Raw genomic sequence first — 14148 nt, forward strand, 5'->3', positions numbered from 1 at the left:
ACCAAGCTACAAGAGCTTCGTGATGAACTATAATATGCAAGGGATGAATAAGACTATTCCCGAGCTCTTCGCCATGCTGAAAGCTGCAGAGGTAGAAATCAAGAAGGAGCATCAAGTGTTGATGCTCAACAAGACCACTAGTTTCAAGAAAAAGGGCAAAGGGAAGAAGAAAGGGAACTTCAAGAAGAACGGCAAGCAAGTTGCTGCTCAGGAGAAGAAACCCAAGTCTGGACCTAAGCCTGAAACTGAGTGCTTCTACTGCAAGCAGACTGGTCACTGGAAGCGGAACTGCCCCAAGTATTTGGCGGATAAGAAGGATGGCAAGGTGAACAAAGGTATATGTGATATACATGTTCACTAGTAGAAAAAGGGTCAATCGTGAAGCACATTAGTGCCGGTTTGTATTTGAGCCGGCACTAATGTATACATTAGTGCCAGTTCCAACGGCTAGCCGGGCCGCTTTCATTAGTACCGGTTCGTGGCGAACCTTTAGCACCAGTTCGTGCCACGAACCGGTACTAATGAGAGTGGTGGCAGGATGTTGTCAGAGTGGGGCCCCTCCAGCACCTTTAGTACCGGTTCGTGCCACGAACCGGTACTAAAGGTCGTCCTATATAAACCCTTCGTCCACCAGCACTCTGTTCTTCCCCCTTTCCCCTCTCCGGCCCTCTCCTCTGTTCTTCCCTTCTTCCTCTCGAGTTCATCACAAAATTTGCCCAAAATTTGTCAAGATTTGAAGGCCCTCATCCATTCAAATGATCATAAAGGTTAGCAACTTTGTCCTTTCATCTCTCATTGCTAGATTAGCTCTTGCATTGGTTTATATAGTGATTAATTTGTGAGTTTAGTAATTTGGGAGGATATATATATATGTGCTAGTATTTGATTTATATGCAATTTGAGGTCAAAAATAACACTTAGTTTGCATATGTAGGTGTGGTTTACTTAGTGCCTTCTAAATCTCCATCGTAGCCACCGTCGATCGCCCGCACCGTCCCGTCGCCGGCACCACCTTGTGGTGAGCCTCTTGTTCATGAAATTTTATATAAAAATTGATGTGTGTGATTTGGATATATAGTATGATGTGTACCAGACCTGATGTGTGCCTTGCTATAAGTCTAGCAGGGAGGTACCAAAGTAATCCAGGAGTGGATCACTGGAAAGCGGTCAAGAACATCCTGAAATACCTGAAAAGGACTAAGGATATGTTTCTCGTATATGGAGGTGACAAAGAGCTCATTGTAAACGGTTACGTTGATGCAAGCTTTGACACTGATCCGGACGATTCTAAATCGCAAACCGGATACGTGTTTACATTAAACGGTGGAGCTGTCAGTTGGTGCAGTTCTAAACAAAGCGTCGTAGCGGGATCTACATGTGAAGCGGAATACATAGCTGCTTCGGAAGCAGCAAATGAAGGAGTCTGGATGAAGGAGTTCATATCTGATCTAGGTGTCATACCTAGTGCATTGGGTCCAATGAAAATCTTTTGTGACAATACTGGTGCAATTGCCTTGGCAAAGGAATCCAGATTTCACAAGAGAACCAAACACATCAAGAGACGCTTCAATTCCATCCGGGACCTAGTCCAGGTGGGAGACATAGAGATTTGCAAGATACATACGGATCTGAATGTTGCAGACCCGTTGACTAAGCCTCCTCCACGAGCAAAACATGATCAGCACCAAGGCTCCATGGGTGTTAGAATCATTACTGTGCAATCTAGATTATTGACTCTAGTGCAAGTGGGAGACTGAAGGAAATATGCCCTAGAGGCAATAATAAAGTTATTATTTATTTCCTTATATCATGATAAATGTTTATTATTCATGCTAGAATTGTATTAACCGGAAACATAATACATGTGTGAATACATAGACAAACTTAGTGTCACTAGTCTGCCTCTACTTGACTAGCTCGTTAATCAAAGATGGTTATGTTTCCTAACCATGAACAAAATGTTGTTATTTGATTAACGAGGTCACATCATTAGTTGAATGATATGATTGACATGACCCATTCCATTAGCTTAGCACCCGATCGTTTAGTATGTTGCTATTGCTTTCTTCATAACTTATACATGTTCCTATGACTATGAGATTATGCAACTCCCGTTTACCGGAGGAACACTTTGGGTGCTACCAAACGTCACAACGTAACTGGGTGATTATAAAGGAGTATTACAGGTGTCTCCAAAGGTAGATGTTGGGTTGGCGTATTTCGAGATTAGGATTTGTCACTCCGATTGTCGGAGAGGTATCGCTGGGCCCTCTCGGTAATGCACATCACTTAAGCCTTGCAAGCATTGCAACTAATGAGTTAGTTGCGGGATGTTGTTTTATGGAACGAGTAAAGAGACTTGCCGGTAACGAGATTGAACTAGGTATTGAGATACCGACGATCGAATCTCGGGCAAGTAACATACCAATGACAAAGGGAACAATGTATGTTGTTATGCGGTCTGACCGATAAAGATCTTCGTAGAATATGTAGGAGCCAATATGGGCATCCAGGTCCCGCTATTGGTTATTGACCAGAGAGGTGTCTCGGTCATGTCTACATAGTTCTCGAACCCGTAGGGTCCGCACGCTTAACGTTCGTTGACGATATAGTACTATGTGAGTTATGTATGTTGGTGACCGAATGTTGTTCGGAGTCTGGGATGAGATCACGGACATGACGAGGAACTCCGGAATGGTCCGGAGATAAAGTTTGATATATGTGATAATAGTGTTTGGTCACCGGAAGGGTTCCGGAAATCACCGGAAGGGGTTTCGGATGTTTCCCGAAATGTTTGGGTACGAGAACGCTTTATTTGGGCCAAAGGAGAAAGCCCACAAGGTTTTTGGAAAGCGCAAAAGGAAGTTTTGCGGAGTCCAGGGGCCAGAAGCCAGGGTCCCTGGCGTCTGGGTCCAGACGCCGGGAACCCTGGCGTCTGGCCCTGGAGTCCGAGAAGGACTCTTGCCTTTCGGGTGAAACCGACTTTGTGGAGGCTTTTACTCCAAGTTTCGACCCCAGGGCTCAACATATAAATAGAGGGGCAGGGCTAGCACCAAAGACACATCAAGAAACACCAAGCCGTGTGCCGGCAACCCCGTCTCCTCTAGTTTATCCTCTATCATAGTTTTCGTAGTGCTTAGGCGAAGCCCTGCGGAGATTGTTCTTCACCAACACCGTCACCACGCTGTCATGCTGTCGGAACTCATCTACTACTTCGCCCCTCTTGCTGGATCGAGAAGGCGAGGACGTCACCGAGCCGAACGTGTGCAGAGCTCGGAGGTGCCGTGCTTTCGGTACTTGGATCGGTCGGACGTGAAGACGTACGACTACATCAACCGCGTTGATATAACGCTTCCGCGAACGGTCTACGAGGGTACGTAGACAACACTCTTCCCTTTCGTTGCTATGCATCACCATGATCTTGCGTGTGCGTAGGAATTTTTTTGAAATTACTACGTTCCCCAACACGGTCACCCTTCCATCCACAGAGACGAAGGTGAGAGGGAGCTCGAGATCCCGGCAGGTTCGCCGGTGGCAGGTATCCCACCCTCAGCCGTCCCCCCTTCCATCCCCCATCCCACCCACGAGCGCCAGCAAGGGACGACCTCCCTCAGCCGAGCACCCGGCGAACCAGCCTCCCTCCTCCCACGTGTGACAGCTCCGGCCAGGGCGCGGCATCCCGGCGGGTTTGGTCGATTCGGTCCTTGCAGTTTGTGCACAGGGATCTGATTGAGTTTGTTTTTTAGATTCAGGGGTGTGTCTGCAATTGGTTTGCCAAGTCAGCTCCTTATAGCCCAGCCCCACTTGTCAGAAAGTGATCAAAAACAGCAAATCACACGATTAGTGCTATTTGCAACAAGTTTACCGAATCCGTGGTGATCTTTGCAAAAAATTAGTGACCCGGTGGTTTTCCGCAAACGAAGCCCCAAATGCGGTGGTTTTCTGCAATTCACTCATACCATCTTGATACGTCGAGGATGCAATATCTAGGCGATGAGCACGAGCTCATCAAAGACCACTTCCAACAAGCTTGTTGCGCCTACCGTTCCTTCCCTTACCGACCTTGCTACGTAGATGCGCTGCCGATAGGAGATTTGTCCTGATCACCATTCTAATGGGTCGTGTTCTCTCTCTCTCTCTCTCTCTCTCTCTCTCTCTCTCTCTGTGTGTGTGTGTGTGTGTTCACAATTGCTAGGTTATTCCATTTAGCCAGTCAGTTGTATCGAGATAATTTTGCTACTACTGTACGTGCTACATATCCATTTGCTTACAAGTTCTTTACGTGCGCCCATGCACTTGCGACATTAGTTTTTTTTGCATGTCGATCGATTTGTCACATTTGTTTTTCGCCCTTGGCATGAAAGCTTCCATGTCCAAGCTAGGGCAAGGTCGCTCAGCTCAGCTAGGAACTTACGTAATGTTCCAGGTACCCAAATCGCGCGGCTGAATGTTTTGAAGCTGAACTTGTTAGATTAATCTCAACTTTGTTTGCTATTTAAAAAATTGGAGAAGTCCGGAGGATTTTCTGACAGTGCCTAGTATTCACATTAATAAGTTCGAAGCTGGAGTTGTTAAGCAGACATTCTCCATGTCCCTTCACCAGTAGTCACATTAAGATTGTTGCAGTATTAAACTGCATGCTTACTCTATCGTGGTGTCTACTTCATGTGCTCGGTTAGGGCATCTCTATCCGATCCCCTAAAAGTTAATGGAGTAAGAGGCTTAGCGGAGTAAATATACTTCACTAAGTTTTGGCCGGACCTAGCCGATCCCCTAAATATAATGGAGTAAAATTTTGTTTTTCTAATCTTTGAAATTCTAGTATATATTGCAACTACATATTTGCACACATATAGAAACTAAACATAAATTTGAATGTTTAACCAAATTACGAATATAGTTTACGAACTGAATTCAAAGTTTACAAACCAAATGATTCAAATTTAAACACGCCGAATAGTTCAAATGTGGCAAATAGCATTTCATAGAACAACTAGGACTCGCTTAGACGTTGCCAATGATGCTCAACAAGGTTTTGTTGGAGCTGAGTATGAACTTGACGGTTCTCGATCTTCCGACGATGCTCAAGAAATGACAGTATGTTGTTCGTATCATACTGGCACAACCGGAGTTCGTTGGTGATGTATCGAAAGTTCTCAGGCATATCGCTCTCGTCTTCAATGATCATGTTCTGCAATATGATGCAACAAGTCATGATCCTCCATAGAACCTTTGAGTTCCAGTACTAGGCAGGGCCACGAAGAATTGAAAAGCGATTATTAAGCACACCGAAGGCTCTCTCCACATCTTTCCTTGCAGCTTCTTGACATTGGGAAAATGAATGTTTTTGCTACCTTTTGAAAGCGGAATTGTTTGGACCAAGGTGGCCCATGATGGATAGATGCCATCCGCAAGGTAGTAACCCATCGAGTAGTTGTGCTTGTTGACCGAGTACTCACAAGAGGGAGCTACACCTTCTATAAGCCTAGAAAACAGAGGTGATCTCGATAGCACATTCAAGTCATTGTGAGAGCCAGGCAGACCAAGGAATGAATGTCATATCCAAAGATCCTGCGATGCAACTTCCTCAAGAATGATCATTGGATCGTTGACGTGGCCTTCGTACTGACCCTTCCAACCTGCATGGCAATTCTTCCATCTCTAGTGCATACAGTCAAGTGATCTAAACATCCCTGGCCATGTTCTTGCTTCACTCTCAGTCATCAGCCTTTGGGTGTCTTCCTTGGTTGGTGTTGTCAAGTACTCTGGGCCAAAGACAGCGGTCACTGCTTTGGTGAACCTTCAAACAATCTCCAAGATTCTGTCTTTGCTAATGCGTACATAGTCATCAGTTGCATCGGCAGAACACCCATATGCCAAGACTCAAACAGCCGCAATGCATTTCATTAGAGGGCTTGCACTGATCTCTCCACATGCATTTCTCCAAAGCTTGAACCAGTCATCATATCTCTCAACGGTTTTTGCAATGGTCAGGAAAAGACTTGTGTGCATCCAAAAGCGTCGGCAAAAGTACTTCTCCCGATAGGTTGGGTTTGGATCAAAGTAATCTCTCATGATCTTGGCATGGCCCTCCGCTCTATCACGGTTGATGTGTATGTGGCCAAATTGTGATCCTCTCCTCGGCCGCCGACCATCATCATTGAAAATCATGCCTAAAACGGTGTCAAAGTCATCGTCGTCTTCTTCCTCTTCGGATGACGACGAGTCCTCCAAGGCCATCTCCCTCAACCTCTTCGTGTACAATCCAAACAGTTCGGTTCAATCCAAAAGGCTCGGTTCAAAGAGAAACAAACCAAAAAAACTCACCTAGGCAATTCTTCGAACACTTGGGGTGCGGTTGTGGTGCACAAGCCGGCCGGGGTGGTTTAGGCCAAACCGGCGAGCGACGGGTGACCTGCAGCGGTGCGCAAGCAAGGTGAGATGTGGCGGCCGCTTGAAAAAGAAGAATCTCGAAAGAAATCCGATGAATCAACAATGGCGACGGCGGCGGTGTTTCACCTTGATTCCGGCGCCGGCAACGGGGGCTGAACGGGCTGGCCGACGGGCAGAACGGCGACGGAGGGCAAGTGATGGAACGAGGTAGCGGCGGGGCCTTGCGAGGGATGGGTGGGAGGCGCGCCGGCGAAGATGTAGCGGCAGTGCAGACGTGAGAGAGAGGTGCGGCGTTTTACTCGGCCGCCTGTCGGGGGAGTAAAAATAGGGAAATTGGGGCCGGAGTAAAAATATAATCCACTAACCGCGGATAGGGGATCGGCTAGGTGCCGGTTAGTGGAGTAAAATCGCTAACCGTATATAGGGAATCGGTTAGAAATGCCCTTAGTTTGTTTTGCAATATATTTATCTAACACAGTTGGGCAGCCTTGGTCTCCAAAAAAGGTTCCATAACGATGACCTAACTCTCATTTAACTTGATCTTTTGTATAATCTTGTGATTGGTTTGTGCCGGTGGTTCCTCGATGAACGAATGTGCATCATATTTCTGTCAAAAATGCAAAAAATATTGGCTATGTCATATGCTATTAACTTCAGAGAGTCAGTTGGAATTTTTTTTTTCTTTTTGCGAATGAGTCAGTTGGATTGGTGGATTCAACTCTTTGTACATGCTATCATTCCAATCGTTTGTTGGTTATAAATTCCAGACCAACCGCGCCGACCATGGGATTCAGATGTATATACGCATATGCTGGCTGCATAGATCGGGTCAGTTTGTATGGATTTTGAGATTTCTGCCCTTTCTTGCTCTACGTGGAAAAAATGGTAGTCCCAATAGATCGCTTGGACTCAAAAGAAGGATTATCTCCCAGGAATTCAGATGGTCCAATTCAGAGGGCGAGAGCTGACAGCATCATACGTGTTTTATTTATTTTTGCTGAGAATTTTTGATGAGCTAACAAACAAATATTCGAGCAATGGTGGTCCTCTTTGCAGCCTGTGTGGTGTATGCCCGCCGTTGTTACCCCTCAAAAAAAAAAACCAGGGTCCTAATTAATGCTACAAACCTAGACCTAATCGTAGCGGACTCGTATAAACTGGAGACCTAATCGTAGGAGGAAGACAGTGCGAACATCGTCAGGACCTCCATCCGGAAGGTTCATGTATCACTCTCAAAGTGGATGTTTTTTAAGCATACTTTAGCACACACGCATGGGTGTCACTGACTGAAGGGCTAGGCGGCAGTCGAGCACTCTTCGTTAGCATGAATTTCTACAAGTCTGTTCCGTCACCTTATCGAGAGGTGGAGGAAGATGTAATTTATTTCATGGACACGGGCGACATGTTCAACATGAAGTTTGGTACTTCTAGCCCGTCAAAGATTTGTGATGATTTTGGAACAACATGGCTCTTCCCCCTGAGATGGTGCTTTGAAATGCAAAAAAGGTTGTGTTACAACGTTGCAATCTAAGATTAGATTTCAGAGATAATATGTTATCATGTATTTCCTCTCATAGTGTATCGGGACAGAAAAAGGCTTGTCTTTTTTACGTTTATGTATGTATACTCTTTACCATTACTAACAAAAGGGCCAGTGTGCAACGAAATTTTTTTTCATAATCTCCAATGGCTATGACCACATTTTGTTCACATCTCACAGCATGATTTCAAAAATTCGTTCACAAATGCAAGAAATTGTACCCTTATTTAAATTTAATAACAAATTGAATATACGTTCACATTTACACAAAAATATCGTGGTTGTCAAAAAACTTGGTAATTCAAAGAATTATTCTGAATTCCAAGAAATATTTCTTTTAAACATAATATAATAGTCCTATCTACCCCGGCAGTTAATTCTTCAAAATTCACGCGGGTATATTGTCACAAAGACTCTGAAGCATTACTGTTTAATTACATACGTTCGAACATTTGTGAACATTTTTACAAATTTGGGAAGATATTTTAAAATTGTGAATATTTTTTATATTGTGAATATTTTAACCATTTTCTATTGAATTGGCAAACAATTCTAGAATAGACAAAACATTTGTTTCGAAATTCAAGAAATAGTTTTTGAAATGCATGAACAATTTTTGAATTAGCAAACATTTTTTGAATCAATAAATTCTTTTGTAATTCATGAATAGTTTTTGAAATTTAAGGATATTATTTAAAATTTATGAACATGTTAGCAAAAAAAAATTCAACTTCCTTAACAGTTTTTAATACATGGACTTTTCTTTCAAAATCATAGACTTTTTTATATTTTATGACCATTTTTTAAAATTGAAAATATTTTTTGAATATGCAAATAATTTTCGAAAAATCCCGAGAATTGTTTGAATTCATAAACATTTTATGTTTTTCTGAACATTTTATTACAAATTTCTCAGTTGTTTAAATGTCAGAAGTTTTTTGAAATCCCAAATTATTTAAAGTAGGAAAAATGGGAAAAGAAAATAATAAAATAAAACACGAAATTAAAAAAATAGGCCGCCCGCACAAAATTTTTAAGACATGGGCGCAGATACATGCTGACAACATGATATACAATTTTTTAAATATGTAACTGGATGTGCAGAGCAGCACACATACAACCGTCCATGCGGTAGCAGCGAGCCAAAAGGAATTGTGGGTGGTTGGTAGATTTCTTTTTCCTGGGGGATCGAAGATCTTACCCGTTCTCCTCTTGTTTGGATGGTCATTATGTTTGGTTGGCCATATCACACCTGATCGGAGTTCAAAAAATCAATCCAATTTTCCTTGGACACTGCTAGGCCACAATCGCATGCTACCTACTGCAACCAATGGCCTCTATTGATCAGCATGCCGCCATGAATATGCACGTGGGCCCTGTACACACCGCCCATCACATTCTGGGAATTGGTTTCGCCCGAAGTATCACCTAGTGCGATCTAGAGGCCTATGTTTTAGGCAAGTGCACGTGGACTCTTCATCCCATGACTAAAACGGTATGTTCTTGTCGGACGGGACTTGGCTGCTCCCTTCCCGTGTGCCCATCCGTGTTCCCGCATACGTGGCTTGATTTGATTGGAACAAAATAAGGCTCGGCCCCACCCCCTTAAAATCAGGGGAGGGATGATTAGATTAGAAAGGAAAAGGGGAAAACGATAGCCGTAGGATGAAGTGGGAGCACGGATGGGAGCATAGGGAGGGAGCAGGCAAGCCGGATCCGTTCTTGTTTTGCTCAATCCCACTGGCTCCATCCAAAAGTCCTTGAAACCTGGATATTTTAGGAGGACGTGGGGTATGGGGATTAGTTATAGATGGCTTGATTAGTGGCTTGTTGCGTTAAACACTTGGACATTTTAGTCCCTTTCTAGTAGATAGACGGTTGTTCTTATTTGGATCTGCCCCCTCTCGTATTTTTATAGGGGTAGTAGATAGTAGACAGACAGATGACGATGCCAAAACACCGCTACATATATTCTTCTTATCGCTGGTAATGGAAATATCTTTGAACATTCATATTTTCTTAATCTCTTGTGTGTTGCTGTTAGGCCATCTGATCGGTGGATGATGTCTGTTGACATCATCCAATTCCTTCTCTTGCAGCCTGTGACTGTATTTGTTTCACGGAAGTGCTGTTCTTCATCTCCTGGGTGATTATGCGTCTGGGATGAACATTATTTTTTAAAAAAACTTCGGCTACCGAGTCGTGTGATTTTGGTTCTGGGTCAGTTAAGGTTTTATTTTAGCTGACCCGGAACCAAAGTTAAGGTTCTATTTTAGCTACCCGCAAAAAAGAGGTTCTATTTTAGCAGATGGAACACGTGTCCCGCTCTCATGCGGCCGACAGTGCCCAAAAAACTTGCCATAGCGGTTAAGGTTTTTATTACAGATGGCGTAGCGATTAAGCTTTTTTTTTTTTCAAGATGCCGTAGCGATTAAGCTTTTTTCAGATGCCGTAGAGGCTAAGTCTACTCCCATCAAATCCGTGGAGGCTAAGCTGATCCCGGCCATCACATCTCATATACGAGCGTCTGCCCACCCACGGAAACTAGAGTCCGATCCGAACAATCCAATCTGCCACCCATCCACACGACGATGGACGCAGCCAGCGACGGCATGCGCTTGCCCTGCGACGTGCTCCTCGACATCCTCCGCCGCCTGCCAGGGCGCGACGTTTGTGCATCCCAGTGCGTGTGCCGCGCGTGGCGCGACATCATCAACGATGATCATTGGCTCTCACTTGAGCGCTACTTCCCTCGGCGCGCCTTTCCCGGACTCTTCGTCAACAAGACCGGGTGCCGCTCCGATACGTCCTTCTTCGCACCGCCGGCCACCCGCGGCGCGTCTGGCTTCCGGGGACCCGTCTACCCGCACCGGGCGATAGTATTCCAGTCCTGCAACGGCCTCCTCCTCCTCGAGGAGTGGGACTATTATGTGCTCAACCCGGCGACGGCATGGTATGCCCGTTTGCCGCGGCCGTCGAAGCCGTGGTGCAGCTATGGTGTATCCTTGGCTTTCGACCCTGCCGTGTCGCTGCACTACCATGTTTTCCTCTTTCCGAAGGGTGGTCTGCTCAAGGAGCCATTAATGGCCACTAGCACGCAAGGTCAGGTTCCGCCATTCGGGGAAGCACACGCGGAGGAGTTCGAGGAGCCCAAGAGAAATGTGTTATCAATGTTAATGTACTCGTCATGCACAGGGCGGTGGGAGGACCGAGAGTTCACGCCTGGACTTTGTGCGCCGGGGCACCTCTACGACATGGTTGACAGAACACCTGAGAGGTACGAGGGTCCATTTCATTCATCTAATTACTGGCGTGGGTCTCTCTACATACATTGCCACAACAGCGTCCTTGTGATTCTACGCCCCTCAAAGGAAACTTATGATATGCTCCAGCTTCCCGGAGAACCCTGCGGTCCAAAAAGCTTGTACTCGCTTCCCGGAAATTCGGTCTTAGCAAGCTATGAGAGAGGGGTACATTATGTGGTGACTAACAATTCAGAGCTTCGAGTATGGATGCTAACCGAATTGATCAATGGACAACTAGGTTGGGCATTGGCACACGACGCCGGCCTCAACCTACATGGCCATATGATTCGTACTCTTAAAATACAACCCAATATGATATGGAGGATTGTTGGAAGCAATGGTGGACCAGTCAGCCTGTCCGACGATGATGCAGAGGACGATTGGGCCACACCACATGACTCTGAATATCCATGGGACTCAGATGAGGACAACTTCATCGACATGGTTGGGGGCGCCGACCATCATGAGTCGGTAGAACAGGATGCCTACTGCACTATCATGGGATTCCATCCACACAAGAATGCACTCATCCTCGATCTTAACGGTGCGGTGGTAGTGTACCATCTCGACACGTCGAGGATGCAGTATCTAGGAGACGCGGACGAGCTTGATAAAGACAATTCGCAAGCAGCTTGTTGTGTCGAGGATTCGTTCATTTACCGCCCTTGCTATAAGGACATGCTGCCAACAGGGAAATTACCCATGCCACTTAAAATGATATACGATCTAGCTATCCATAGCGCTTGAGATGCTCCTTGCCTTTATAGGCTTATCTACATGGCTATGTGCGTCCTTCCCTGAGGAAGGAGTTCTATTTATGTCGTTTAGAACAGAAAAAAATGTTTGGTTGCTTTTAGTTAGTCGAATTGAGTCAGTTCTGCTGTAGGTCGATTAATTCAGATGTGTATGTGCGGCTAAATGTATCTAGGTTACTTGTTATAGACATTCATGCAAATTAGTTTGAGAGGACAAAATCTTTTTTGTGAACAGATTGGGACATAATCGTGCAACTATATTTTGGTTCTAGTAGGAAAAGCAGTAGGCACTCCTCTCTGTACAGGACAATGATAGCATTTTAGCACTCAATGATGAACAGACTCGAAAGGCCTAAAACGTTCAGCAAAGAACATGGTTAAAGATGCAGTTGGTTTGGGCACTTTATGAGCTTACAGGATCAAAGTAGAAAAATGGTCTTTGAATTGACATTAAGAATTCAATAAATCATCATATACAAATAAGGGCATCATATATATACCAGTTAATGCCCAATCCAAGGGTTTCTCCTAGAGACTTCTAATTTCGGAGCTTATCTTTTGGACCTGCCATGTGAGTCATCATTTTCCAATATATCCAATGATTTGGTGAGAATAGAACTCAATTGTAGTTGAAACTGGTACTGAGTATCTATGTGCATATTTAGTAAAACAGAATATCAAGTAATCTATACAGCCAAGGATGAGCATAACGTAACCGGCGGTGTACTTGCGGAGGTACGCATTGGAGGAGACGGCGACGAGGTTGGGTCGTGATAGTGGTGGGTGACGGGGTTGGATGCATGAGAGGCGCCGCGGGCGGGCGGACGGCGCCGACCGTTGACAGCGGCCACTGCTCCAGATCGGCCACCATGGTTCGTATCATGGATCTGGATGAGGTAGGAGAGATAGGACTGAATGATATATATATATATATATATATATATATATATATATATATATATATATATATATATATATATATATATATATATATAGGGACTTATCTACAAATGTGTCCAGAGTGGCGCCACAGATTGTCTCGCGTGCGTTGGATGCATATCCGACGGTCATAAGTCAAGGATGGCCGACACACCATCATCACCAACTTCTTGGTGATGATGCATATCCGACGGTCATAAGAGTAGAGATTAAATGTGTGAACTCATCTTGTTTTTACTAGAGGTCACCAACCACCCAAGGAGACGAGGAGCCCTGCCTCTACGTCGTCATAGTCGTCCCTCTCCTTGTTGCTGCCCTCTTCACTCTCACTCCAGATCAATTTTCCCTCGTAGGTAAATGAAATGAAATAGTTGCTGCCCTCTTCACTCTCACTCCAGATCGATTTCCCCTCGTAGGTAAATGAAATGAAATAGTTGCTGCCCTCTTGACTCTCACTCCAGATCAATTTCCCCTCGTAGGTAAATGAAATAAAATAGTTGCTGCCTGTAACACCCCGGATGTAACTTTCCCAATTTGTACTCCAACTCTTGCCGTTTCCGGCGTTAAGTTATATTTATTTCTCGGGTTCGGGTCTTTGTCTCCGTGTGTTGTTTTCGTTTTCATGCATCTCATATCATGTCATCATGTGCATTGCATTCACATACGTGTTCATCTTATGCATTCGAGCATTTTCCCCGTTGTCCGTTTTGCATTCCGGCGCTTCGTTCTCCTCCGGTGGTCATTTCTAGTTTTCTTTCGTGTGTGGGGATTAAACATTTCCGGATTGGACCGAGACTTGCCAAGCGGTCTTGCTTTACTACCGGTAGACCGCCTGTCAAGTTTCGTATCATTTGGACTTCGTTTGATACTCCAACGGTTAACCGAGGGACCGAAAAGGCCTCGTGTGTGTTGCAGCCCAACACCCCTCAAATTTGGCCCAAAATCCACCAAACTCTGCTCCATATCCTAAGCGTTCGATCACGATCGCGTGGCTGAAAACCGCACCTCATTTGGACTCTCCTAGCTCCACTTATGCCTATATATACCCCCTCCATTTTCGGATCTCGTCTTCCCCCTCGAGACCCTAGCTAAAAAAAACATCTCCGCGACCGGCCGGACATTGTCCGACTCGGCCGGACGCTTCGCCGCCGCCGCCGCCCGCAGCCACTGGCGTGACGCCACGTGGCGCGCGCCAGTCTCCGCCGCCGCCGAAGCC

This window comes from Triticum dicoccoides, chromosome 3A (genome assembly GCF_002162155.2).
Source record: "Triticum dicoccoides isolate Atlit2015 ecotype Zavitan chromosome 3A, WEW_v2.0, whole genome shotgun sequence".
Lineage (NCBI taxonomy): Eukaryota > Viridiplantae > Streptophyta > Magnoliopsida > Poales > Poaceae > Triticum > Triticum dicoccoides.